This window comes from Mus caroli, chromosome 14, assembly GCF_900094665.2.
Source record: "Mus caroli chromosome 14, CAROLI_EIJ_v1.1, whole genome shotgun sequence".
NCBI classification, from domain to species: domain Eukaryota; kingdom Metazoa; phylum Chordata; class Mammalia; order Rodentia; family Muridae; genus Mus; species Mus caroli.
Genome location: NC_034583.1, coordinates 89,258,414 through 89,262,566, shown reverse-complemented (window position 1 = coordinate 89,262,566; position 4,153 = coordinate 89,258,414).

Here is a 4,153-nt window from a genome sequence, read left to right as displayed (position 1 = left end):
AAGATGGCCTAATAGGCCATCACTTGAAAGAGAGGCCCATTGGACTTGCAAACTTTATATGCCCCAGTACAGGGGAATGCCAGGGCCAAAAAGGGGGAGTGGGTGTGTAGGGGAGTGGGAGGGGGTATGGGGGACTTTTGGTATAGCATTGGAAATGTAAATGAGCTAAATACCTAATAAAAAATGGAAAAAAAAAAGAAATGCAGGGATAGGGGGTGGAGCAAAGATTGAGGGACTGCAACCAAGAAACTGGCCCAACTTGAGACCCATCCCATGGGCAAGCACCAATCCCTGAAACTATTAATGTTATTCTGTTATGCTTGCAGACATGGGTCTAGCATAGCTGTCCTCTGAGAGGATCCACCCAGCAGTTGATTCAGACAAATGCAGACACCCACAGCCAAACAGTGGATGGAGCTTGGGGACTCTTATAGAAGAATAGGAAGAAGGACTGTGGGCCCTAAAAGGGGATAGGAACTCCACAGGAAGACCAACAGAATCAACTAACCTGGATCTTTGGGGCTTTCAGAGTCTGAGCCACCAACCAAAGAAGAGACACAGGCTGGACCTAGGCCTCGCTACACATATGTGACAGATGTTGATCCTGAACATCTGGAGTGGGAATTATTCCAAAAGCTTTTACCTGTAGGTGGGATATGTTCTTCTGTCTGGGCTGCATTGTCTGGCCTCAGTGGGAGAGGATGTGCCTGGTTTTGCAGAGTCTTGATAGACCAGGGTAAGGGGATACTCAGAGGGGGTCCTCACCTGTTCAGAAGAGAAGGGGAAGCAGGGCAGGGCTTGGGGGTGAAGGATTGTGGGAGGGGATGACCAGGAGAAGAGCAGTGAGTGGGATGTGAAGTGAATGAATAAAAATAAATAAAATAAATGAAAGGAAAAGAACTGTTTTCTGAAGTGATTGGACCATCCTCCTCCTCCATCAGTGTCTGAAAGGTCCATTTATTCCTCATGCTTGTGTTGTGGTTATTTATTCTTTTTTTTTTTTGAAACAAGTTTTTTTTTTTTTTTTTTTTTTTTTTTTTTTTTTTGGTAGCTCAGGCTACCCTGGAACTGATTCTCCTATCTTTATTTCCCAAGGGCTGGAAGTCCACCTTAGCACCCCTATGCCTAGCACTGGTCAGTCTCTTACATTTCAGTCAGTCTAGTACATATACCATAGTATCTCACTGTGGTTTTATCTTTTGAGTACTTCATGATGAATAATAGTTGATGTCTTTTCATATGCTTACTTGTGATGAATGTGTGTTTTTTGAAGATTGTTTAAAATTCTGTTTAAAAAGTAAATATGTTCTTATTGTTTTAAGACTTATCTCGCTAGACACAAGCCCATTATCAAATGTGTGCTTTCTAAATATTTTCTTCACTTCGATGGTTTGTCTTTTCTGTCACTTAGCAGTGCCTTTCTTTGCCTTTCAAATGATTTTAATTTTGATGAAGTCCAACTTGCTGTATTTTTCTTTTATTGTCCATGCTTTTAGTGTCAAATATAGTCTGACTTGAAGTCACAGATGTTCTTCTGAGTTAGGTTTTTTTTTTTTTTCCTTGAGATAGGGTTTCACTATATATCTCTGGCCATCCTGGAATTCACTATGTAGATCAGGCTGGCCTTGACTCCATAGAAATTCACTTACCTCTGCCTCCTGAAAGCTGAGGTTAAAGTCATGCACCACTACGCCTGGCTAACATCACAAAAACTTTGTTCTACTCGATTTAGGATGCTGTAAAACATCTGACTTTCCCATTTAGGTCTATTGACTATTTAAGATTAGATGTTTCATTTGGAGATAAAAAGGTTTATTTATTAATGTGAATAACTATTCAGTTATTCCTCTAGAAATGCTCAATAAAGCAAGATGAGGCTGGCACTTGTTTTTTTTTTCTATTTGTTTGTTTGTTTTTTCTTTACTTTTAATTTCTACTGTGATGCTGGCAAACAATTCTAAAAGTAGCTCTTTGACCACCAACCTTCCACCACTTTGCTTAGCGGTTCCTCTCTGTACAGGTCATGGCCCAACCCCCACAGTGGTCACAGAGCACTTTCCCAGGATGTATGCCACGAAGGGAGAAGAAAGAAGTCCTTACTGCCAAGAAGTCCTGGATTGTAAGTGCTCCCCTTAAGTTAATGTTCCTACCATGAACTCGAGGGGTTCCTAGCATTGCAAAAGAGTTGACCTGAATGAGACCACATGTAGAATTTGAATGAAGAATAGGGGGGAAAGGCACTTAAGACAATCAGGTTGAGTTTTCCTTAGATTCCTTGTGTTTCCTTCTACAACGTAGCTACTGTTAAATCTCACCAAGGAAATGTTAAGTTCTTAATTCATTGACTTCTCATAAAAAAATGAACAGCAAAACTGGCCCAGACCCCTTGGTCTAGCAAACTTTATATGCCTCAGTACAGGGGAAAGCCAGGGTCAAGAAGTGGGAGTGAGTGGGTAGGGGAGCAGGGCAGGGGAGGGTATAGGGGACTTTGGGGATAGCATTTGAAATGTAAATGAAGAAAATATTTAAAACAAAACAAAACAAAGAAACAGGCCTAGAAGGAACATGGGTCTTATTTGCTCTGCGTTTTCCCTGGAATCTAAGACGTCCCATAACTATCTGCCTGCTTACTCATTCTTTCCTCCTTATTAACACCCTTTGAGTGCAGGAAAGCGGGGCTAGTGTTGCTCAGTTCCATAGTTTTGAGTACATACAATTAGTTGTGCTCCATATAACGTCATTAGAATGTGTTTTGCACATTTGAAGTTTCATTGGATTTATTTGCAACACTCTTACGCTATTATATCTCAGGGAACAAGACGAAGCACCAGGGCACGTGGCTCTGGTCCTCGGGAATTCATAGCATGATTCAACGACTATAAAAACACGTTCTGCAAAGAATTCCAAGAGATTGATTGTTTCCCTTTCTCTAGTAAGAAAGTGACCAAGAAAAAAAAAATCAATCGCAATCTCTTTACAAATATGCCTACTATGCACCAAGTGGCCGCTTCCTCTTTTAACAAAATTTATCCATCCATTAGAGTCATAGACAAGTGAACAAAAATGAATTGTCATTTGCGTTATTTTATTAGTGTCATATGAAATTATGGTATGTTATTGACTTCCTCAGGAATATTTTACTTGAGGAGGTACAGTTTAACATGCACAAATCAAGATCGATATTGAATATGCATTAATTCTTTAAAAAATGCTGCTAGGCAATTTTTCCCTACAAATCCCTTGTTGATATTTGTTATATAAAAAAATTATCATTGTGCCCAAAGATACTTTAGTTGAGCTTGAATTACAAACAGTGGGTTGCTATTTCATTGGTACCCTGCATCCTAGACATATTTACTAACCATTTAATTCATTGGTTCACCTTTAACCAAAAGAAGTCTGAAAATGTTTAAGTATTTTTGCTGATGGTCTATTTTAATGTATTCGTTCCTTTCCCTTATGGGTCTCTGCTAATTAGGGAGTTATTAGGTTATTACTTTTTACTTCTGGTGGATTTGGGAGCTCCCTATGTAGCCAAGGTTACATTCTAAAACCTAGTCAGTTGTGGGATATGGACACTCACTGCCAGCTTATAGGCTATTTAACTCATTTGCAGAGGACTGTACATTAAGCAGAGAGATCTGGAAACTCCCAAGTCATACTTTGGGTTTAATGGTTCTATTCAACCTAATGTTCAATTAATTAATTTGTTCCTATGTCACCGACAGCAAGTGCTCTCCTGACAGTAGGTGCTCGGGCTATTGTTTGGCTGATAGAGAAGGAATGGGAGAATGTGTTAATGTAAGCTAATGTAGCATACATACCCGTTAAAGTTCCTTTGTGCCTCATCTCTCTGTCTCTAGCCACCCTTGACTCTTTTAAAGGGTTGTATGTCATCTCACATGTGCAGCTACGTGCCCCTAGATGAGAGATTCCTTTTTATCTTTGATTTATTTCTTTACCAATATAAAGTTTCTAAACCTTATTTAAGATCCTACCAGATGCCTCACTGTGAACATTTTCTGCCCTCCTCCCCTTCCTTCCAGTCTCCATCTCTTTTTCCTCACTTAGTCCTTCCTTCCATTATTCCCTTTCTCCCTCTTTCCTCTTTTCCCTCCTCCCTCCCTCCCTCCCTCCCTCCCTCCCTCCCTCC